This window comes from Rattus norvegicus, chromosome 11 (assembly GCF_036323735.1).
Source record: "Rattus norvegicus strain BN/NHsdMcwi chromosome 11, GRCr8, whole genome shotgun sequence".
Taxonomy (NCBI): domain Eukaryota; kingdom Metazoa; phylum Chordata; class Mammalia; order Rodentia; family Muridae; genus Rattus; species Rattus norvegicus.
Genome location: NC_086029.1, coordinates 44,238,731 through 44,264,179, shown reverse-complemented (window position 1 = coordinate 44,264,179; position 25,449 = coordinate 44,238,731). Strand labels below are relative to the sequence as shown.

Genomic DNA, 25,449 nt, shown 5'->3' with positions numbered 1-25,449 from the left:
GGACACAGTAAAAGATTAAACCTTAGGACGCTTTATCTGCATCTTCCAAGACCCATGAGAGCAAAAGCTGTTCCCAGCACTGCTTGCACAGTCACATGCTTTCAAAAATATTTATTTTATGTGTCTGTGTGTGTGTGTTGGCCCGTGCATGTGCAAGGCATGCAAGGCCCTGTGGAAGTTATCATAACCCCTGGAAATGAAGTTACATATGGTTGTGAGCTGCTATACGGGTGCTGGGAACCTGGGTTCACTGCAAGAGCATCGAGCCCTCTTAACCGCTGAGCTGGTCTCCAGCCCCTGGCCGTACGCTCTTGTGCTGCTTTGATAAGGCCTCTGTGTCTCTCCTCTTCAGTTTCTTTCTGACACACTTCTCGTGTAGGGAAGTGTCGGGTAGCTCATGAGAGTCTTGAGAAATGCCATGTTTTAGAGCATATGTAGACGTAGGTCAGCAGCAGTCGTGAAGTTAAAACATACAAACTTTCCAAGCCAATGATTATTAATAAAAACTAAGTTTTAGGGACTGGTAAGTTGGCTCACTGGTAGGCGAGAGCACAAGCTGTCCTTACACAGAACCTATGCTGTTCTCGGCACCTAAACAGGTGGCTACACCCTCCTGTAACTCCAGCACCCAGGATCCAGCATCCTCTTCTGGGCTCTGGGTAGCTGCACTTACATTGCACATGCTCACAGACAGACACACATACTGTAAAATGAAACACACACACACACACACACACACACACACACACACACCATGCATACGCATGCACATGCACACACATATAACAGATTTCAACTAGTCACGCTAGAGGAGAGACCGAGTTTATTTGCATATATAGATGTACACACATGCACATGCATTCACACAAACAAGAGCAACACGGGGCACGTTACATCATGCACACACAGCTCAGCTAACTGTGAAGTCAAAAGCAATTTTTCCACCTCATAATTTAGAGAGCAAACTTTGATAGATTATGCTGCTGAAGGGACCGAAGCGCCTTCCTGTTTCTAAATGATTCTATACAAGGTTGTCACAGCGGCAAGGACAGCATCGTAAGGAAGCAGGTGGAGGGAGTTATGAAGTGTGGTTTGTGGTCTGTCGGAACGTTTCCTTGCTTTTCTAGATTTTGCTTCCTTATTTTCCAAACTTTCTTTATTTTTCTAGATTTTTGTGACACGCGTATTTGGCAGCCTTACCGTGATAACCTGTTGTTTGTTTTCTCATCCTAAGCCAATGCTTATTATTGTGCCTAGTGAATAATATTATCATATTGTATGTTATAACATATTTCATAGTTATACTCTATATTGTGTATTATTTTATATAAAAAGAGCTATCTGTATTATATTAACTTCGGCTTTACAAAACCTGAGTTCACGCCACCCCTTTCCAGAAGTTATTGCCTTCCAGACTGTTGATCTGAAATTTTTCCCTCTTGCTAATAGCCCGAGTGTGGAAGGATGGCGGTCCTCCCCTCAAAGCAGGTGGATGAAACTGACAGAGAGAAGCTAGTGGTGAGTCCGGGTGTGTTGGGTCCCTCAGTGCTCAAGGTCCTAAAGGTTCTGACCCCATTGCACAGATTTGGAAGCCATCAGAGCTGGGAACTCTAGCCAGGAGTGGATTTGTATGGTGTCGTCTTTGCTGAGCTGTGACCACACTTCCTAGATTTCAGAATGGGTGGGAACAGGTGTTTGTACCCGGGATTCATCGTGTTGAAGGGAACTCGCAGCTTTAAGCTTTACACTTGGGAGGTTGGATTGTAAGTGAAACCTTGTCACACAGCTCATGGAGTATGGCTTACTTGGCTGACATCCTGGGTGGCAGGAATGAACCCCTACCGGATAGTCCACACAGCTGCCTTGTCTCTTGGACCGGGTGTGTTTAGTTTTGCTCTGTGTCAAAGGGCACCGACTTTCCCTTCAGGGCATCTGCACAAATATTCAAATTGGAGGCCTGGTAATGGGGAGACCTGTGAGGTCCAGCTTCTAGCTAGTCTTAGGTGCTAGCTGGTCCTCGATTCCTTACTTCTGGTTCACCTTCTCCCAAATTCCTGCCTGAGCTCTTCATCCTCAGACCTTGGAAAGATAATGCCACAGAGACTGTGGTCAACTCCTATAATTGTATCAGATCAGATATCTTATGTACACGCATGTGCACGCATGCACAGTGCACGATGCTTCTGCTCCTTCGGTCGAATTCTAGCTCAGCTTGCCTCAGGTCACATGATCCATAGCTGATGGCGGCACTCCCTCAGTCTTGCTTGATTTCAAAGCAGTTTTGTATCTAACTAACTTTAGCTGCTGCCATTCGTTCTCCTGTAACCAACCCTGTAACCGTCTCAGTAGCTCTCTCCTTGTTGTTACTACCCTTGAGTCCCAGCAGCTGTGTTTGTCAGAAGCCACCTGTGCCCACGCCTCTGTTTCTTTTGCTGCTGTGGATTTAACACCTCACCCCTCTTCTCCTGGTCCCTTGTTCCCATGCCTATAGTCTAAATTCTAAGCTCAGTCTCTCCTCTGGACTTCTGCCTCCAGAGAACTGGGTCCCTCCCTCCCTCACTACCTTCCTTCTTTCTTTGCTTGGGGTCACTTCTCAAGTGACTGTTCTCCATAGGGGTGGCACTCACTGACTTCTCACCCACTGACTAGGGTGTTTGCAGTTGAGTGCCCTCTGCGGGCATAAGCTGAGCCTCCTGTTTGAGTTAAACCCTAAGTAGGAACCTGATGATCGCTGAGTGAAGTTTTGGGGTGTTGCTGGGCACCCTCTCTTTCTGGCTGAGGCTCAAAAGCCTTCCCACGAACGGTAGTGACCTTTGCAGTTCTCACTTCCTTAAGGGAGTATTTATTTTAGCTTATAGTCTCGGAGAGTTTCACTCTATCCCAGCAGGGACAGCGAACCAGCAGGAGTGTATGTGGAGTCTGTTCACATTGCAGAGCACCAGAGAACAGGAACCAGGGGCAAGTGTAACCTTCAAAGGCCTGCCCCTGGTGACCTACTTCTACTAGCTAGGCCCCATCTCCTAGACGGTTCCACAGCCTTTTGAATTAGCACCATTAGCTGGGAAACAACATTCAAAACATGAGTTCATGGTGAGGCGGTTTAAATTAGAGTGAAATCTTCAGGGAAGAGCAAAGTCTCTGAGGTCTGCAGGCTGTTTTCTTACTGTGCCCATCCCTGATCACAGCTCCCTCTTTCTTCAGACCTCTAAATGCCACATTGTTAATTGTCAAGGGGTTGCATTTCAGAGACCTCCCGTGTCTCCTCCCGCACCCTCCACTGTTGGAGACCCTTCCGAGTGAACACATTACAGAACATGCTACACACTGTGCCTTCTTCAAACAAGGCGTAAAACGTGTCCAGCAGAGAAGAGAGCATCTTCCAGCTTCTCTTGACAAGGGGGACTCTTGCCCCTTAGGTTAGACTCCCCTTGTGTGTGATAAGTAACGTCAATCCCCAGGAAACAACACAGTCTTCTGGAAGTTTCTAGTGGGAACTGGAAAGGGAAGGCCTGGGGTTTTGTTTGCTTGGACTCAGGGCAGGATGTGTGTCATAAAATCTCCTGTTTTCTTAATTCTGAGAACCTTCGATTAATCTTTTTTCTAGAAAGATTAAGATCATTGTGTGTGTGTGTGTGTGTGTGTGTGTGTGTGTGTGTATGAGAGAGAGAGAGAGAGAGAGAGAGAGAGAGAGAGAGAGAGAGAGAGAGAGAGAACACTTACTCTCTTACTCTCTGGGATCCTGTAAGTTTCCAGGAAGAGCTTGGGCAGTTAGGCACATCAGAGCTGCTCCTGATGCAGGGCTCAGGGCTCCAGTGATGGCTGTAAGTCACAGAGAAGAGCTGCAGCACCAAAGGGACATGTGTGACTCACTGTGGTGCTATCAGCAGACCTGGAGTTATGTCCACACCCGCCACTGACAAGCAGCCCCCTCTGCTCAGTCTTGTGACGTGTGATCACGCCACTGAGCCACACAAACCTGTGACGGAAGGCACTGACTCCATGGTGTTGCTTTTGGACTGCGCAGAACTTTACTGTCTGTGGGGACATTTTCAGTCTTACGAATACCTTGTCCCTCAAGAAAATCTATACCCTGAGCCCCCCTTGCATATAGCATGTATCTGTTTCAGTTAGTGCCAGCTTCATCCTCCACAGGAGGGACTTTAAACAGCCCCAAAACACATCAAAATTCACCCCCGGTCCCTACCTGGCACACTTCCTCAATATCTGATTCTTCAACATTTTAAAAAATCATTTTATTTATGTGTACGAGTGTTTGGCCTGCATGTATGTCTGCGAACTATGTGTGCGCCTGGTGCCCACTGAGGTCAGATTAGATCCATGGTGCTCAGCAGGGGCAGCCAGTGCTACTGAGCGATCTCTTCAGCCCTTTCTAACAATTCTTTCTAATTTTATGTCCTCTACTCTACTGGATAAAAAAGGCCCATCCCAGCTCTCTTTCTTTGCAATCATCCATTCAAATACCCCTCCCATATTTCCCTTATCATGTCATATCCCTCAGAGGGACCATTGAGACTCCCTTTGTTTTAAGACTATATATACATTTGATACTAACCTGGCCCGGGAGAGACCATGGCCATGAGGGTGGTTTTCCAGGGCAAGCCTTCTCCACTGTGTTCAAGATATATTGACCTCTGTGATTTCCCCAAATGAGGGGAACTTGACCGATACTTTTGTGGTAGTGGGAAATTACACTTGCACTCTCCCCCAAAAAGTGTTAAATAATAAAAGTGCCAGTTGGCAGCGGCGTGCACTTTTTTTTTCTTTTTCTTTTTTCTTTTCTTTTTTTTTTTTTTTCGGAGCTGGGGACCGAACCCAGGGCCATGTGCTTGCTAGGCAACTGCTCTACCACTGAGCTAAATCCCTAACCCCAGTGGCATGCACTTTTAATCAGGTGGATTTCTGAGTTCAAGGCCAGTCTGGATTAGAGAGTGAGGTTCAGGTCAGCTACAAAAGCCCTGTCTCAACACACACACACACACACACACACACACACACACACACACACACACACACGAGAATCTTTCCCCTCAAATGTATATTTCTATTTGATTACCAATGTGTTTGTCACTCTGTGTTTGGAAAGGATTTACCTGAAGCTCTTATGAATCTTGTTTACTGTGCTTTTCTCACTTGTGGGAGAAGAGTGTCTCTCTCTGTGTGCATCTGTGTGCACTCATTTGTGAGTGCATGTGGAGGTGTGTGCGTATGCTTACACATGTGTGTGTATCTGTGGTGTGTGCCCTCCAGTATGTTTTGAACAAGACTTGAGCTTTGATCTGTGAAAAACCCCACAGAACAGAGTTGCTGAGAAAGGACACTTTTTGTTTTCAGTCCAGCCTCTGTCTCATTGCAGGTTGTCTAGGAACAGGCGGTGGCCGCTCGTGTAGCTGCCACAAAGATGCACTTCCTGCTACAACCCCTTGGGAGCTGCCAGTTGGTGCTTCTTGAGCAAAGTGGGTTGCTGCACTGAGGAGGACATAATCCAGGCCACAAGAAAAAGGACTTTCTGTTTTAATGTGCCCCGAGGCTTACCTAGGAAAGCACTTTCCTTAAGACTTTTGGGACTTTTGAGACCTTACGGGGGGCTTCGTTCCTCCCATCTGGGATGCCCCCAGCATGGCAGGGATCCACCCTGGGAGCCCCCGGTTCAGAGATGGTGAGTCATGTCCCTCAGCAGTGCCTTCTGTGAGGCCTGACTGGCCTTTTGCCCTGAGGTCGCCAAGGGTTCCATATCGCTGTTCTAACATGCCACCACAAACTTTGTGTTTTAAGAGAAAAAAGTCAGCAGCACACATTCTTCAGCTGTCTGGCGATCTCTCTCTCTCTCTCTCTCTCTCTCTCTCTGTCAATCTAGCTTGTGATCTCTCTCTCTCTCACCATCCCATTCTTCGATCCCCTCCCCTCCACATACAGGGAAACTTGTGCCCCCAACACCAAGGCCCATGAGCCAAAGGTTGGTCCCTACCTGTGGTACTGACAGCAGGTGGTGAAACCTTCTTTTAAGACAGAGGGCCCAATGGGAGGAAGACAGTCGTAGGCTCCAGTGAATGCCACCATTCCTCTCTCTTTTGTCTCAGCCAGGAACTTTGATCAGACATTCTGTGTCACCACAGGTCTAAAGAAACGAGACTAAACAACCACAGATTGCAGTCTTGGAAACTGTGATCCAACAGGAGATTTCTCTCCTTCAAGTTGATTTAGTTCAGGTGTTTTGCCATAGCACCAGAAGCTAGCTAATGTTTCCACCTTGGCGGTTAGATCACAGACATCTGGGGGACCCTTAATCCTCCCCTGCTGGGATGACACAGACTGGCACAGAGGGGGGCCGTCATCAGCACTTCTTCCTTGCATCTGTGTTTCATTCCCATGTGGGTATTTTGTACCCAAATAGCAGCCCTGGTTGGCCACTCTGCCATCTTCCTTATCTCAATTCTGAAGGCCGTGACCTGGCAAGGAGATGCTTCCTGGGCCTGGCACTGAGTTTGTCCTTGTTAACTTACTAACGTCCCGACTTAACTAGAAAGGGAAGTCTCAGGAGTGCAGTTCAGTGGTAGAGAATTTACCTACTGGGCCCTGGACTCCATCTCCAGAACTGAAAGAAAAAAAAAAATTAAAATAAAAACAACAGAAAATCTAACCACTAAGGAAGGGTTAGACCTCTTCTGGCCTGGAGAGCCAGAGCAAGCGAGGGTCAGAAGGATTTGCTCCTGTGTGTTTTTTTTTTTTTTTTTTTTTTTTTGTGGTTCTTTTTTTTTTTTTCCGGAGCTGGGGACCGAACCCAGAGCCTTGCACTTCCTAGGTAAGCGCTCTACCACTGAGCTAAATCCCCAGCCCCCCTTGCTCCTGTTCTTGATGAAGCCTTATACATCTGTGAACAAGGTTGCAGCTTCCCGGCTTCCAGAAGGCAGGGGGAGACCAGCACCTGGGCAGAGCTGGCCAGTCCTTAGGTCTCCGTAGGTAGGGAGAAGTCTTATTGGAATTACAGCTTTCTTCTTCTTCTTCTTTTTTTTTTAAAGATTTATTTATTTATTTCATGTATGTGGGTACACTGTCGCTGACTTCAGAAGAGGGCATCGGATCCCATTACAGATGGTTGTGAGCCACCATGTGGTTCCTGGGATTTGAACTCAGGACCTCTGGAAGAGCAGTCAGTGCTCTTAACCGCTGAGCCACCTCTCCAGCCCGAATTAGAACTTTACTTTATTGAATCCTTTGGCCTCTCTAGAGATAAGGCCTCTTGTATAAGATCCTGCCAGCATTGGGGCTTCCAGTTAAAGTTAAAGAGAGCAACCCAAGACCCTCCTGGATTAGCTTGGTTAATACCTCTGAAAATCAGCTGAATACTGCTTCCCAACAATAACAACAACAACACAATGCTGTACTCCATCAATCACTTATTTAGAGTTAATTTTGAAAGCATTTTAGACCAATGAATAGGGCCATTTGTTCTGTGTGCATGGACAGGAGCCACACCCTTTACTCAAGATTTGATTTCGATGTTTTCGGTTGGAAATAACAATTCGCATGTTTCCATTTGCACGATATTCTGAGCAGTGGGATAAACACTGTGAGATCCATCACTGCTTACCCTATAGGTCCATGCTATGTCCTCTACTTTCTTGTTGGTCACTTAGTAGCTATGTGGGTTATCAAATTGGCTGTTGCAATATGGGTCCTATATCAGTATGACAGGGAACCCTGACATAGGAGCAGTGATGGTTCGTATATGCTTGCCCAGGGAGTGGCACTGTTAGAAGGTGTAGCCGTGTTGGAGTACGTGTGTCACTGTGGGTGTGGGCCTTAATACCCTTGCACTGGCTGCCTGGAAGTCAGTCTTCTGCTAGCTGAGGTGGAACTTTCCACTCCTACAGCCAGTCTGCCTGGACGCTGCCATGCTCCTGCCTTGATGATAATGGACTGAACCTCTGCACTTGTGAGCCAGCCCCAATTAAATGTCATCCTTGTCAGAGTTGGCTTGGTCATGGTGTCTGTTCACAGCAGTAAACCCTAACTCGGACAGTGACATCATTACACTGCGTCATTCACCGTACCTCATCTTCCCTTTCAGACACTGCGTCATGTTACATCACCAGAGGAGTGGGCACAATTCAAGGATATTTTGAGGGCAAAAGATGACTGTTGTTTTTTTTTCTTACCATAGTTATTGTTCTTAATCCCTCACTGTGCCTAATACTATATAAGTATGCTAAATATGCATTTTCTCTCTATAAATATAAATATTTACGTATAGGTCATGACGGTTTATTACATAACTTGGTGCCTTTCAAGGTTTTAGATATAATCTGGGCTTGGAAATTACCTTCCATAGACAAGGAAGAATGTCATTTATTTATTTATGTTGCGTGTATGTCTGCCATTCCACGTCTGCTTTTCTCCTTCAGAGTAGCCAGCCCATCGTACACAGGGCTGTTCTGGAGGGAGGGAAGCTTGAGTAGCTGAGGCTGGCTTTTCTTCTTCTCCTACCTCCACAGGGTGCAGTGCAGGGCCTTGGTTGGCAGTGAGTGCTCAAGTAAAGAACACACGCACTGGGAAACAGCTTTGGAGAACTGGTTCGGTTTATTGGGGTGGGGAAGGGCTTATTTATGCCCCTAAGGGGTGGCCAGGGTCTCTGGGGTGAGGTCTGCGTGATCATATACAATTAACAGAACAGGGGTGCTGGAAGAGACTTCATCTGGATACTCGGGGTTAGGGGCTGCAGGGGTTGGGGGGACCCTATAAGCTAAAACAGGGAGTGAAACTTGATAATTGTGAGGGTAGTAAATTCTTACTAGAGTTGATGGTGAGCCATTACGGTCCCACTTCATGTTTATGTGCTTGTGTAGGTGCATGTTTCTGTGAGTGATTATATGTGCATGGGAAGGTCAGAGGTCAACTTAGGTGTTGAATTCCAGGAATGCCATCCACTTCGGATTTTTTTGAGGTAGTCATGGAATTTATTAGCTTTGCATATATATACACACATGTGCCCACACAGATGTATGTATACCATATGGGCTGGGTTGGGTTGGAATTCAATGGATGATGCTTACCTAGTTTATGGACAAGATCCTAGAGTAGGTGGCTTCCCTGCCAGTTAAGGCCACTGGCTAGATACCTTTGGACAGGTAGTGACACTAGAGATGTATGTGGTGTGTGAGTGACAGGACCCAGAAGAGTCCTGTTTCTTAGAAGGGAGGGATCCCTAGAAGAGATGACACACAGCACTAGAAGAGGTACTTGTCAGGGCGTAATTAGGGTCAGCTTCACAATCCAGCATGTAAAGAACAGCCTGGACTCCTGCCAAGGGCAGCCATAGAGCCCTGGCCAGGAGGCAGAGGGAGGGAATTGAACAGACAACTCCTAAAGCAGGAGGAAGACAAAAACGCCTCCTAAACTGGAGGCTGAGGAACAGGTTATGTACTCAGGTCAAAGAGAGGAGTTCCAGAGAACATCTCAGATCCAGAAGGGCTTTAAGATGGGAGGAACCTTAGAGTCATGTGGAGATGCACTACTCTGAAAACTGGGCAGATCTGGAATCCTTTTTGGAGAGGCGAGGTGAGCTTCCTTATAATCTAGAGGACTAGATTCTAGAACAATCCCCCGGAAGTAGCTTGCTTCCTGGACAATCGATGAAGGTGACTGGACTGTGCCCCAGGCACTACTCTGGGGAGGGCCTGCCCCCCCAGAAGCAGATCCATTAAGCCAGGGGAAAACCAAATGCAGAGGAAGGCAGGGGTCATAGCTTGGGGTGGCCCAGTGTACTCTCTAGAACACAGTGTCGACCACCGGCTCTGCCACGAGAGGTTCTGGTGAGGTTGACTTAGTTAGAACTGATGGATACCTAGTAGAGAGAGGCATCGCATCTGTGGGCTAGCCCACACTCGGCTCAACCCAGAGCACGTCAGCGTATAATGTGTACAATCCCCTTGGGGAGAACACCCACCTGGATCATAGGTGCTGCTGTGTGGTTGATGTGAGAAGACACTTGTGTCAGTGGTGAAAGTCCTGTAGACAAAGCGACATGTGGTTAGCACGCTATAACCACACAGTATCAAAGGTTACTTAGTTAGACGTGAAAGCAACAGTGGCTTCTATGAACATCAAGGAAGCTCAGTAAGCCTTCCTCGAAGCTTTCTGATGACATCCTGAACCACGTCAGACTCACATCAGGTCTAAGGCTGAAGCCTTTTTCTTCCTCCTGTGCCAAAGGCTCCAGGGTCACATAGGAGAGCAGAGAGAAGTTCTTGATCCCTTCCTGAAAGGAAAGAGTCCGGGTGCACACAGTCGGTCTTGTTTTGGAACAAATGCACCCACAGTTCTCCACAGCCAGTGCTGACTGATGGGCCATAAGGCAGGGGTCCTCGTAAACCTGACCTCCAATATCTCCCAGACAAGTAGGAAACAAAGATAGGAACACAAAGATGCCAGGATGAGTCGGAGGAGGAAAGAGGCAGAGAGACACACAGAAGGCAAACAAAGGGGAGGGTGGAGGAGGTTGGACTAATGTGTAGGCGGCTCCTGCACACATCAGTGACATTAAAGAAAGTGTTACTAAAGCACCTGCTAGGAGAGCCAAATTAAGGATAATCAACCACTGAGTGGGTGTGCGGAAGCAGCAGAGAGATGTGGTAATAAAGTGTGGTGCTGAGCCAAGGAAATGGTAGAGGGGAGGGAGGGAGGGAAGGAGAGAGAGAGAGAGAGAGAGAGAGAGAGAGAGAGAGAGAGAGAGAGAGAGAGAGAGAGAGAGAGAGAGAGAGGAGAGAGAGAATCCTTACGGGCAGGAGGAAGTTGCCATTGAAGGAGGGATACAGATTTTGAGCCTCTCTCCATGTGTCATGCTGTGGTTGAGGTGTTAACTTAGAAGTCCCCCCAAAGCCCCATATGTTTAGGCCTTGGCTCTGAGGGTGGCGCTATTGGGAGGTGGTATCCTTTGGGAGACAGGTTTGGAGAGGCCTTTTGGTCACTGGGGGTGTACTCTGAATTCGTTCCAACCCTCCCCTCTCTTCCACTTTCTTCCACTTTCTTCCCCTTTCTTCCACCATTGATTTTTCTTTACCAGATTTTTTTAAAAAAAAAAAAAAGGTGTAATTGCTTTTTAAAGGTTACTCCAGTCTGAGGCTCTGCCAAGAAAGTGGGAGGAGCCTGCCTTTCCTCCCCCTCCCTGCTTCTCCTCCTGCTCCCTGCCTGAAGTATTTTATCACAGCAACAGAAACAAAGCCAAGAGTTCATATCAATGAAGTATTTGTAAGGTTAAAAACAACAGCCAGAAAAACCTTATGCCTGAAGCTTCTCAGAGCAAGTTGGGGCTCAGATCAAACCTCAAAAAAAAAAAAAAAAGAAAGAAAAAAAGCTATGAGGGTGAGGGGGATAGGGAGGGGGTAGGCTCAGTGTCCACTTACTCTCATATGCACAGGGCTCTGGGTTCTAGGCTCAGAGTCCCGAAAAGTAACTGTAGATAACTAAAATGTGGTCCACCTATGCAATAGAATAGTACTCAGCCGTAAAAAGGATAAAGTGTCGATGCTCAACCAATGAACTGAAAGCTGTGCATAGTCAAAGATGCTACCACAGACGTGTGACCCCATCACCTTAGTGGCCTCTCTATGGCTGTGACAAAGTACACCAGGAAGAAACAGCTGTAAGGGAGGGAGTTTATTGGGTTCATAATTCTTGGTTACCGTCCATCATTATGGCGTTGTCCAGATAGGAGGTTGAAGCAGCTGTCTGAACACACAGTCAGGAGTAGGAAGCCAATGGAAGCAGCGGTGCCTGTAGCCAGATCTCATTCTCTTTTACACGGGTCAGGACCCACACCTAGGAACGGTGCCACCAAACTTTAGGCTGGGTCTTCCCTTATCAGTTATTTAGATAGAAGTTTAGATTTATTTACTTTATTCTATGTATATGAGTGTTTTATCTGTGTGCGTAGATGTGCACCAATGTGCCTGCCTGAGGGAAGCCAGTGCTCTTATTCACTGAGTCAGCTCTCTAGTCCTTTCTCCTGTGGCTGATGTAATCAAGACAATCCCTCCAAGACAGGCCCATGGGCTAACCAGGTCTGCAGTCCCGCAGTAAGACAGACTTCCCTGGTGACTCCAGACTGTGCCAAGTGGAACTTTCATACCCATTTATACAAAATGCCCAGGGCAATTCACAGACAGGATTCAGATTGGTGCTTCCCGGAGGCTGGGGGCAGGGAGAGGACACAGACGGGGAGGACCGGCTTATGGGTGTGAGGTTCTATTTGAGGTGATGGCTGCAGACTAGATTATCAGCCTTTCCATCAAGGGATGGCCATTGTTTGACAACCTGCACCTGGGATAGGTGGCTCAACCTGGACTCTACCTTCTGACCACCATGGATACTTGCAGCCCGAGAGGTCACATTCTCTAAGCCTTTGGTGCCAAACATCTCTCTGTTCATTCACAGCATCTTGGATCTTTCCTACATCTTTCTGGAAGAAGAGATTGAGAACACAGGCGCCATCCTCGGTTTAGAGAGATAGCTCTTTGACAGTCTGCAAAGAGCAGACTGGAGAGATGGCTCTGTGGTTAAGTGTAGGGGGTTGGTCTGGCACTGCTGTGTATTCAAATACTGAATACTGCCCCTGAGATCTGGTGCCCTCCCCCGACACATGAGGAGATCCTCAGGGAAGAGGAGATCCTCACATACACCAGCTTTTGTTGTGTGAACTTTGTCTTCCAAGTTATACCTGATCATTTACTATCGATGACTACAACCCGAACTGGGCAGAAGAGAGACGGACAAAGTGAAGATTCCGGGCTTGGGGGTCTCAGACAGGAACCACAGGAGAGAGAGCAAGGGGAAGGCAGAAGTCAGCATGGGTGGACTGTGAGGGCCGGTCTGTCACAGACAGGGAAGTAGACAGAACAGCATAGAGTTGACATCTGCCTAGCTTTAGTGCTTTAAGGCTTATAAAAATAAAGGCTTGTGTTCTTTTATTTGAGAACTGTATGGTCAAAGTCTGGTAGACACCCCTAATAGATAAATAAAGACAAGAAGGGGGTGTAGCAAACCCCCAAACCAATACTTAGCTGCTCTTCCAGGGACCTGGGTTCAATCCTCAGCACTGGGGAAATGGCGGCTCACAAGCATCTGTAACTGTAGTTCCGGAGGATCTGATGCCCTCTTCTGGATTCCGGGGACACCAGGTGTGCACATGGTGCACAGACACACGCAGGCAAAACACCCAGACACATGAAATAAAAATATGAAATAGGGCTGGAGAGATGGCTCAGTGGTTAAGAGCATTCACTGGCTGCTCTTCCAGAGGTCCTGAGTTCAATTCCCAGCAACCGCGTGGTGGCTCACAACCTTCTGTAATGGGCTCTGGTGCCCTCTTCTGGTGTGTCTGAAGACAGCGACAGTGTACTCACATAAAGTAAATAAATCACTAAAAATTATGAACTAAATTCACTGAAGAAGGAGCAGAACACCAGTGGCAAGCAGGAGAGACGGGGCGAGCCATCATTAGGAGTCTATGCAGGGAAATGAGAACCAGCGTGCTTCTTTGGGCTTCCTTTCGAGGACCTGGGACACTAGAGGAATCCCGCTTTGCCCAGGGCAGGCGTGGGGTTCTCTGAATGCTGCATCTCAGTCGGCTGCCAGTGCAACCAGACAGCCGGGAATTTCATTCTAACTTGTACACTAAATGGTGTCACCTTGGCTGAGAACCAGAAAGGGTGAGAAATGGTGACTACCAAATTCTTCTCATCTCTGCCCATCTCCAGAAATGATGACTCTTCTTCCCACCATTGTTTTCCTACCCCCATTTCCTTAATCTGTCTAGAACCTCCAGACCCCCAAGCGTTGAGATACTTCAACATCTATATTAGCTAATGATAAAACTGCCATTCACTGTGCGCGCGCGCACACACACACACACACACACACACACACACACACACACACACACCAAACAAACAAACAAAAAACACAAAGAAGCAAACTTCCAGGTGTGTTTATTTATCTTGACCTGTGGTTTCCGAGATTTCAGCCCCTAATCTTCAGCTCTGTTCATTCTGGGCACACAGTGAGGCAGACCATGATGGGGGAAAAGCATGTGGCAGAGGTCACTCAGCCCATAACAGACGGGAAGGAAAGAGAGAGAGAGAGAGGGAGAGAGAGAGAGAGAGAGAGAGAGAGAGAGAGAGAGAGAGAGGAGAGAGAGAGAGAGAGAGAGAGAGAGAGAGAGAGAGAGAGGCAGAGAGAGACACAGAGAGTTACAGCCCCGGAGGAACTCACTAAGCTCCACCTCCTGATTCCTCCCACTTATTCTAATGTTATCACGAATCCATGGCTATGATCAGAACAGTCACGGTCTAATCATTTCTAGAAAAATCTCTCTCGGACCCGTCTGGAGCTGAACTTTGCAAATCTCTTAGGCATTTCTCAATTTGCAGTGGTGAGGTGACCCATCATGGAACAATAATTAAATCAAGGTAGGGGGTGTAGCTCCAGTGGTTGAGGGGGTGTAGCTCAGGTGGTGGAGGGGGTGTAGCTCAGGTGGTGGAGGGGGTGTAGCTCTGGTGGTGGAGGGGGTGTAGCTCATGTGGTAGAGGGGGTGTAGCTCATGTGGTGGAGGGGGTGTAGTTCAGGTGGTGGAGTGGGTGTAGCTCATGTGGTGGAGGGGGTGTAGCTCAGGTGGTAGAGGGGGTGTAGCTCTGGTGGTAGAGGGGGTGTAGCTCCGGTGGTGGAGGGGGTGTAGCTCAGGTGGTGGAGGGGGTGTAGCTCAGGTGGTGGAGGGGGTGTAGCTCAGGTGGTAGAGGGGGTGTAGCTCAGGTGGTGGAGGGGGTGTAGCTCATGTGGTGGAGGGGGTGTAGCTCCAGTGGTAGAGGGGGTGTAGCTCCTGTGGTGGAGGGGGTGTAGCTCAGGTGGTGGAGGGGGTGTAGCTCCGGTGGTAGAGGGGGTGTAGCTCAGGTGGTGGAGGGGGTGTAGCTCATGTGGTGGAGGGGGTGTAGCTCCAGTGGTAGAGGGGTGTAGCTCCAGTTGTGGAGGGGGTGTAGCTCCGGTGGTGGAGGGGGTGTAGCTCCGATGGTAGAGAGAGTGTAGCTCCAGTGGTAGAGGGGGTGTAGCTCCAGTGGTAGAGGGGGTGTAGCTCAGGTGGTGGAGGGGGTGTAGCTCATGTGGTGGAGGGGGTGTAGCTCATGTGGTGGAGGGGGTGTAGCTCCGGTGGTAGAGGGGTGTAGCTCCAGTGGTGGAGGGGGTGTAGCTCCGGTGGTGGAGGGGGTGTAGCTCAGGCGGTAGAGGGCTTGCTGAGCATGAGGTGCATTTTAGGTTCTGTCCCCAGGGCCACATCAACCAGGCATGGTGGTACATGCCTATAATCCAGTGCCTGGGAGGTGGGGACAGGAAAATCAGAAGTTCAGGGCCATCTTTGTCTATGTAAGGAGGCCAGCTTGGGTTATGTGAACCCTGGGTCAACCCCTGTTCCCTCTTTAGATGGCGAAAAAAGATGCCAGGCCTTGCTCTTCTCTGGTCTCTGCATCCCTCCTGCCAGGGATTCATTACTTACAAGCTTTGAAACCGTGGATGGGCAAGTTACCACCAGTCTCTGAATGCTTGTCTGGCCCATTACTCCCAGCACAGTGACATATAATAAACGTTGCTTTTCCGTGGACTTTGTCACAACCTGGGAGCATGTGGCATTTTGTACAATATCACTATTTGTCAGTTTTCTTTCCCGGGACTGTAATGTTTTATACAGTCCAGTGTTGGTATTCTGTCTAAGCTCCACCCCCACAGTTGCCTAGCAACAGCCAGCTGTGCCTGATTATATAAGGGGCTGCTTGCCCCCTCCTCTCTCTCTCTTACCCCTCTTCTTTTTGTTCTTCTCTGTTCTTGCCCCTTTCCCCCACCTCCCACCATGTGCCCATGGCTGGCCACCTTTCCTCTCCTCTCCTCTATTCTTCTCTCGTTAAACCTCTCCACATGGAACCATGTTGTCTGGGTGTGTTCTGTCCAGGCACGGGCCGAGATTTAAACCCTAACATCCAGGTTGGCTTTGAACTCATGATCCTCTTGCCTCCAAGACTGCCAGGATTATACATGTAATCTGCCACACTTGGCCTTTTACCTCTCTCTCCAACCAAAGCTGTAGTTGGTGTGCCATGGTGACCGTCGGCTCTGCTTTGCCAGAGATCAAGGAGTTTCCCCAAGTGATAGAATTTTATTGCTGAAACTGGGGAAGACACGTGTCAGTCAGGATCAGTGGGTATGTGGATGTGAGCAGAGATCGAGGCTATGGCCTCCCCTGGCTTGGTGGCCAGTCCCAGGCTCTCTCCCTTCCCAGTCTGCATAGCCAGGGAGGTGCTGGATTTCCATGTGCTACAGAAGGGCACTGGGTATAAGGTCAGGGGTGTTGCGGTCATTCTAAAGCGGTGGGTGCCAGTTCATCCTTGTGGAGTAGAAACTGGATGTTCCTTACCCTTTATCTTGATGTCAATGAGAGACCCTTCCAACCACTTAAATGTGGGCAGCCACCCAAGGATCCCATTGACAGGGGTGGTGGTGCAGTTGGTGTGTAGCATCTGGGTGGGGGCCGCCAACAGTCTGGCCAATTTGTAAAGTTGCCAGGGTACCGAGGAAGACTGGCAGCCACTCAGCGTTCTGCCTTAAAGTTCCAGTGACTGCAGCACATCTGATGAGGTGGGATGGGGAAAGCTTGGCCGAGGCCAATACAGAAGGGAGCAGCAGAGGCTCTGGCTCCTGCTGGGGCCAGGTGTCTGGGCTGCCAGGACACAAAAGTGACCCACAGAAGGGAGAGTTGATTTGGTCACAGTCTGAGGGGACAATGGTCATTGTAGCAAGGAAAACATGGCTGAAGGAATGTGAAGAGGCTGGCCATGTTTCTGTAGCTGGGGGCAGAGACAGAGGGTGCTGGGACCCAGCTGGCTTTCCTCCTTGCCTCTTTCCCTCTTTCTGTGATGCCAGCCTATGGGGGTGGTGATGTCTACAACGAGAAGGTACGTCTCCCTTCTCCAATAAAGCTCTCTGAGGGTACGTTCACAGACATGACCGGAAGCATGTCCTAGGGGATTCTAAATCTAATGGAATTGACAGTGAGGTGAGGGAGTTGTGGTCCTGGGGGAAGAGTCAGTCTTGGGTAGACTGTAAGAGTCATGGCCGCCAGCATTTTATGGGGTGTATTTGGGGCAGTGGCTGTCCATGAATCAAAAGTGGGCAGCTAACAACTATATGTATTAGTTGCAAGTGAATAGGCCTAAGTGTTTATCCACTTATGGCTGGGTAAATAAATGTGGTATATTGTGGAAAGTGTTTGGCAATTTTGTTTTTAGAGTCATCTTCGTTCAGCAAGATGGTTCAGTTGGCAAGGGTACTTCCTGCCTATTGGCCTGAACTTGATCTCTGGGACCCACCTGGCGACAAGAGAAAATTGGCTCCTGGAAGTTGTCCTCTGACCTTCACGGATGCACCGTGATGTGCCAAGTCCACACGCACATACACTCACATAAACAAATTGTAAATGTAAAAAATAAAATCTTGAGTAGCGATGGGGGTGGGGTGGGGGAGGCTCTGTGGCACCTCATGGCTATGAGCCTCGGGAAGGCCACAAGGAAACCAAGAATGTGGCAGCTGAGGCACAACTGCTGTGGCCGGAGCACACTGTGTCCAGGTAGCCGTGGTCTGAGGGGCGTGTAGCTTGGCCTGTGTTCATTTTCTTATCACTGTGGCCAAATACAGAATTTAAGGGATCTGGACCCTGGGTCAGGCCTGCAATCCCAGCCATGTGGAAATTAGAAGCAGGAACAGGAGTTCAAGGACAGCTAGGGCTCCATGAGACCCTGACTCAGGAATTTATGTAACAGTCCACTGTGCTTGGCACAGTAGTGCACTTCACAGCACGGTGGCCAGGAAGCAGAGGGATAGATAAGGAAGAATTAGGGTCAAGAAATTCCCCAAGGACATACCCCGGGTGATCTACTTCCTCTAGCTAGGTCCCACTTCCAAGTTTTCCAGAACCTTCCAAACAAGCGCCACTAGGTGGGGATGAAGTCCTCAGCAAAGAGCCTTTGGAGAGACCTTCCTTGTGAAAGTGGAACAAGCCTTGTGAGCAAGTGGCTATGCCACACTGCCCAGGGCCGCTCAGGACAAAGAGGAACCGGGAGGAATTGAAAAGAAGTTGAGAGACAGTGCCGACACCAGGAGAAAAGTGATTGCCAAAAAGGACTGAATCCCTGGCCCCAGTGTGTGTAATAAAACTTCCAGACAAAAGAGAGGACCCGAAAAGGTACGGTAGTCGCTGCCCCATGGACGGACCTGAAAAAGGGGCTGCTAAGCAAAGGATCCAGGCACAAAAGGCCAGACAGTGCGTGATTCTCCTCGTGTGGCACATGTCAAAGAAGCACATTTACAAACGACAAAATGCAGTAGTGGAGGCCAAGGGATGAGTGCTCCTGGGCACCAAACATGCTCCTGGACCTTCTGCTTGCTTGGAAGGTCACATGAGCCACAAGTGCACCCTGAGGTTGTGGTATTTAACCCCTGGACCCTCTTCTACAGTCCTGTTTGTGCCCTAAGGCTAGCTCAGAGTAGAAGGCTCTTTAAGATATGGGGATGAGAAAGGGGATGGCCCAGGGAGATCACCAGGTCTCTCAGGCCTTCACCTACACACCCTGGTGATCAAATGCAAGTCTAGGCTCCCCAGAGCTGCTCATTGGCTTGAACTCTGACATTGCGTCCTGCCCAGATCTGTATGGCACGCTGCTGTGAGTCAGGGCTGGGGCGGGCATGAGATGCCAGGGCTTGACCAGCACTATTTTCAGATTCTACTGCACACGAAAAACTCCCAGGAAAGCCGGAAGACTGCAGGCCCTTGGCTCATTGCTTGAAACCTCTATATCAATTAGGCTGTGTGATGGGTGTGTTACATTTTATGCACAGACAGTGAGAACTCACCTCTATATAAACGATGACATATGCATCAAGGAATGGAAGGGAGACATGGTGGAGGGAGGCAGGCAGACAGTCCAGTTCTGTTACATTTCCACACTGTGGTGCTCATAATATTTGATTCCTTTTATTTAAAACTTGCAATCCTTGATTGTGTTCCCTTCTGGTAAATAAATATTAATTTTGAGCCTTTTCTTTTTCTTTTTTTCTTTTTACTATGAATGGCACTTTATTCAGTAATTTTCCTTACAATTGAAACTCTGGGAATTCCAAATTCAACTTTGTGCTCCACGCCGTTCTGCTGTGCTTTGTCTAAATGAACTTTTACGAGCCGCCTCCCGTCCAGTTTCACACGGATCCCACAATTTCACGTGGGAAGACCAAGTCCTCAAGGATGGCGTCGTGCACTGCTGTCAGGGTGTGGCTTCTGGGGCGTTTTTTGCTTATTTTCCGTATGGCTTTTCCGGGTCGGCTTGGGCAGAATCCTCCTCTGAGCAATGAAGACTGCGTGCTTCCCACTGGACTTTTTCTCCAATTCATGAACTAGCTGGACTTGAATTTTCTGGAAAGATTTAAGCTGAGGAACTGGTACAAAAATTAAGATAGCTATCCGACCACCACCGGCTTTGATTTCCTTGGCTGTGGTGATGCTGAGTCTCATAGCTGCTCCTTGAGATCTGAATGTATCTCCAGCTCGAGCAGCGCCTGAGAGATGCCAGGCTCGGACTCGTCCGGCTTCTCACCATTGGACTTCACAATCTTGGTGCTTGAGTTGAGGGGAGGAAGCATGGGCTGCCAGACTGGGGCCATCTACTGGCAGGCGCAGGGCAGATAATCCGCTGCATCCCAACCCGGGACTCAGGGTCTGCCGCCTCGTATTCTGTATTTTTAAAAAAATTAAAATGCATATGAGAGTTTTGCCCATGTGTGTATATATGAACCAGAAGTGTAGTGCCCACACAGACCAGAAGAGGGCACTGGAGCCTTTAGAACTGGAGTTAGAAATGGTTGTAAGCCACTATGTTGGTGCTGGGAATCAAACCTGGGTCCACAGCCCCTCTCCATGCCGGGACTGTGTCTGGCTTGAACTTCTACAGTTCTTATGCATGCTGACCTAACTGCTGAGAGTTCATAAACACACTCCCTGCTGTACCCAGAGGACGCCGCTTCCTTGTGGCCATCCTAGCATCCCCGGCTTCTCCTTTCCATGCCCCTTTTATGCAATGGTCCCGAGTCTTTGGAGGAGAGGACTACGATACAGATGTCCCATTTGAAGCCGAGCATTCTACAGTCAGTCTGTCTCTTCACTTTGGTCAGTTCTGGGTCTCAGTGTCAATTGCTATTGGGTTTCAGACCATACCACCAGGCTCCTCCCAGGAACCTAGCAACAGCTTACGTCATCACCCGGCGCCATGTACCTGGCTCGAACCCCAGCTACTCTCCCCACTCCTGTTCTCTCTCTTGTCCCCCTTTATTTACAATTTCTCTGTCCTGACTTGTTCCTGGCCAGCCTCTTCCTCTTGCCCTCTCTTTCTGTTCCTTCCTGTTCCCCCTTTCTCTGTCTCTACCACTTTCCAAGGTCCTCCATACCCCTCCCCTTCCCAATAAACTTTCTTTATACTAAGTCTGTCATGTGGTGTGGTTGTCCAGGGGCACACCTAGGCATGGGCCCGCTCAATCGTCATCTTCTGCAAACAGAAGCTTCTCTGCTGAGGCCGGAGGGATGCACTGATGTATGGGGGTAATGCTAACTCACTAGGAGTTACTTTAATTCCATGTCCATTTAGCAGCATAATAGGAGCAGGTTTTCTTCTCTGGGCTATGATCTGTCTGGCCACAAGTGCTTTGCCATAAAATCATCCTGGGTATAGGGTTCATCTTATGGAATGGGCCTTAAGTTCAATCAGAAGGTAGCTGGTAACTCCCATGGTGTTTGTTGCACCGGTGGGCATATGTTTCTGGGTAGGTTATTACTATTGTAGCTTGTAGGTGTCACATGATCATGTAAGGCTCCTGACTGTTTTTCTCCTCTTGCGGTTTGCATAGTAGCTTCCAGCACTTTGAAAGCTAGATAGGCGTGCTGGCAGGGTGTGCGTCAACTTGACACAAGCTAGAGTTTTCACAGAGAAAGGAGCCTAAGTTGAGGAAATGCTTCCATGAGATCCAGCTGTAAGGCATTTTCTCAACTAGTGATCAGTGGGGAAGAGCCATGGTGGGTGGTGCCATTTCTGGGCTGGTGGTTCTAGGTTCTATAAGAAAGCAGTCTGAGCAAGCCACGAGGAGCAAGCCAGTAAGCAGCATCCCTCATAGTCTCTGCATCAGCTTTTGACTCCCTTCTCCTGCCCTGTGTGACTTCCTGTCCTGACTTCCTCCAGTGATGGACTATGATGTGGCAGTGTATGTCAGATAAACCCTTTCCTCCTGAACGTGCTGCTTGGCCACACAAACCCTAAGTAAGACAGTAGGGATGGGGAATTTCAGTCCTACACCAGCTGGGTTTCTTCGTGTTCTACAAGCCAAGCAGGTGGTGTTTTCAGCAACAGGGTTTTCTCGAGTTCTGGACAGTAACTAACAGCACTGACATTTTTCTGTAGTGTTTGGAGGTCTGTGGGATCTCACTGGCTAACAGCTCTCAGCGGGCAGCTTACTCCTGGCTCAGGGCTTGTCATCTGTTAGCCTGCGGTATCTTCCAGCCTGGGCACTGTTGTTCTAAGATAACCCAATTTAACTCTTTTTATATGCATTTATATGTATATTTTAAGGAGCTTCCATGATAGTGGGTTTTCATATACCTTTTTCTAAAGTAAGTGTGTGTGTGTGTGTGTGTGTAGAAGAGGCCAAAAGAAGTCACCAGATTCCCTGGATCTAGAGTTACAGGAAGTTAGGAGCTGCCTGACGTTGGTACTGGGAACCCAACTCAGGTCCTCTAAAGAGCATTAAGTGCTTTTAACCACTGAGCCATTTCTCCAGCTCCCACGAAAATATTTTTAAGTCATTGCATTTTTTTCTTTCGATAACAATAGCTTGAATGAAGTCGTTTCAGCTTTAGTTAAGCAGCGTGTGATGCTGGTCACAGGATGTGTCCGTGGAGCCACCCAGATACCATCACATAGTGTAGATGTTTCTCTGCTGGGGTTTTTAAGATGAGTCCTACTTTTCTAGGGGTGGCTTGAATCACTGTAGTGGCCATGGATGTGGTGATGGTGGTTAGAACCGAGACATTTCTGAGACGGCCAGGCAGGATTTCCTGACAGAATGTGGAGCATGAAAGAAAGGGGAAGTCAGGGTTAGCACATGCTTCTAAGTAAAGGAAAGGGACCAGCCCTCTGTGTCGAGAAACAACTGAGCAACAAGACAGTTTGGCGAGGCTTCAGATCAGCATCCGCTTTTCTCTTTTGTTGTATTTGGACCATGGAATCCTCCTACCTTAGACCGTGATTATGGTGTCACAGGTACTATTGTGTCTGCCTAGTGTTCTTTATTTTGTAATGAAAGACTTTTGTTTTGAAACTTTTTTTTTTAAGAAAAGAAATCTGAAGTCTGTGCTTGTGGAATCTTCTAGATAATACTGCAGCTTTGAACTGCGTGTTTTATCACTGCCAATCACTATTGTGGGACTTTGTTGGCTAACAACTCCAAAAGGACAGCTTACTCCTGGCTCAGGGATTGTCATGTGTTAGCCTGTGGTATCTGTGAGCACTTCTCGGGTTTTGGGCATAGAGAGCTGAAGCTTTTCAACAGGCTTACACCAGTCATAGGCAGCAGTGTCTGAGTTGAACTGGGTTAGATCTTAGGATCCTTATTCCTTCAAGATGTCTGGGCCTAATTGCAATACTGTACACCCCATCTGCTGCCTCAAAAAAAAAAAATGCTTGCCAAGACCTTTGAGCTATCCGTTTATACACTCCAGAGTGGCTAAAGGCAGTCTATTATGCTTTGGGTCATTTTCCATGTTTGCTCTTTAAATTCTATACATGGGGGTGGGGAGGGGGATAGACTTCCCTGCATTGAGGAGGAAGTGTAACCAGACACTGTATGCTTAGTCAAAAGCAAACATTTCAACATAAAAAATCCCCCCCTGCGTTTGAGGAAGTGGGTCCACAGGCCAGCAGGCCAGCAAAGAGTCAGACCGCTATACATATGTTCATAACAGATCTAGCAATATGCCAATATTGTAACTGGTCCAGGCCAGTTCTGCTTGCCCGCATTAATGAGAAGATGCTTGCAGGTATTTGGTGTAAGGCCCTCGGCCCATGAGCAGGCCTGGGAGGTGGATGAATGGAGGCTTAGTCTTTCCTCATCTTGGGTTTCTGAGGTGACAGATGGCTTTGGGTAGCGTATTTATCCCCGATGATCACCAGCATAGAGATATGAATGGCCGGGCTGTGACTCCCTGATAGTGAGCTTGCTTAGTATGTGTGGACCTCGGGGCTCAATCCTCAGTACAGCAAAACAAATCAAACCGAAAAGAGTACAGGATGCAGGAAGAGGGCACCGCCCATAGCTGCGGTGGGAAGACTGGGGTACGACCAGTTGGACTTTTAGAGATGGGCAAGGCAAAGACTTCATTTTGTCCCCTTTGATTTTCAAAAAACAAACAAAACAAAACAACAACAGAAACACCACTACCCAAACTCACTGTTTTTCATTCTATTGTGATTTAATAAGAAGAAGCACACTCTTCTTGACTCAGGTAAATATATACAGAATTCATTATGATGAATTCTTCCAATTTCTAAACCACAGGTTTTTTTTTTTTGTTTTTTTTTGTTTTGTTTTGTTTTGTTTTTGTTTTTGTTCCTGGACCTAACCTAATCCCCACTCCAATCTTTGCGCCACCCTCTGACCAACCTGCTGGGGGCTCCCATTGATACATTAAAGACAGGGCTGCAGATATCTTGACTTTCCTGTAGGGTCCAGGGTGACGGGGTCTCTAGATCATGTGCTCATTTCCTCCCTTCCTTTTTTCTTTCTTTCACAACTGTGAAAAAGAAGTGTGGGGCCGCTCTCAGACCCTGATGATAGAGGTCAGGGCATTCCATTGGACTCTTATTCTGTTTGCCCCTTGCTCTCTGGGCTCTCTAAAGTACTGCCCACCTCCTGGCACTACAGTGTCTTAGGGCAATCTCACTCTGATGGCAGTGCCCATATACCTGAGGTCAGAGGAAAGATGAACCTTCCAGAATGCACACTCTGGATCCCCTGCAAATCTTCCTTCCTGGATCCCCTGGAGGGCTGGGGACCGTTCTTATTCAATTCAGGTGACGTTTCATTTCCTCAAGGTGGGCCTCCCTCACCCCATGTGCCTACCTGCTCGATGCCAGTGGGATCTATCCCAACCTTTTCCAGACAAGTCACTAGTCCTCGGCATGAAGGACAGGACAGCTGGCTTCTTTCGATCTGCAGGGACCTTACTTACTTGTGCATGACTCAGATGACTTGCTAACATTCAATATTAACCCAAATAAGGAAGACAGTGGCAATTTGTGGTAAGACCTAGGGAGAATAGTTCAAGATGGAGAAGCTCGGGTCAGCAGTGCTAGCCTGCATGCAGAAGGCCCTAGCTTTGACCCACTCTCCTGTGTACCTGGGGATACTGCTCAGTGTTTGAGTGCTAGTGGCTCGCCTAATAACAAACAGTAGGATTCATGGCTACCATGTGACATTCCAGTAGTATGTACAAAGCACAAGGACCCAGGCAGGCCTACTGCCCAAACCATGGCTAGGGACATTTATTATTGCCTTGTGTTGGTATTTGACAGTGTGTCAAATACCTGCTGTCTGAAATTCTCACTGATCTTTCCAACCACAGTTACCGCCCTACTGTGCAAGGCAGAACATCCGACGTAGCTCTTTGCCTCTCCTGTGCACCTGAACCTACACCCACGCTCCTTTCAGCCCCTCCTCCATGATCTTCTCAGACCAGCTGTTCCCCTTCCCACTGCACGTAGACGGGAGAAAGTTCCTTCTCAGGCTGCACCGGGCACACATCAAGGAGAGGTGTGTCTCAGTCTTACCTTACTTGAGGGATGCTCTTCTGGACACTGTGAGTTGGCTTCACGTTGACGGCACCGTTTGGAGGTGGGAGACTACTTGCGACGGTGCCCTCACAGGCTGAGCAGCACTGTTTTTAACACTGCCAGTCAATGGGACACAGTGATGTTGATTCGATAGAGTCGTCTCTACTTACATGCAGCTGAAATATGTTGACTACTGTACGGCCAGGCATTTGCCATGGCTTGATTTGGGGAATGGGGAGTGGGGTGAGACAGGGTTTCTCTGTGTAGCCCTGTCTGTCCTGGAACTCTCTCTGTAGACCAGGATGGCCTTGAACTCATAGAGATCTGCCTGCCTCTGCCTCCCAAGGGCTGAGAGCACCACCACCTAGCCCTAGTTTGTTTTTTTTTTTTTTTTGGTTATTGATCAAAAACTTATTTTAAGACAGGTGTGGTGCTAGATGTGAAGGAGAGAAGGACTTAGCTCTGCCCTTCTTTC

At 48.3% G+C, this 25,449-nt stretch overlaps 1 pseudogene; it reads right to left on the bottom strand.

Moving 5' to 3' along the window:
- Positions 1 to 19,144: 19,144 nt before the first annotated feature.
- On the bottom strand, positions 19,145 to 25,355 carry LOC134481056 (small ribosomal subunit protein eS7-like; annotated as a pseudogene).
- Positions 25,356 to 25,449: the final 94 nt, after the last annotated feature.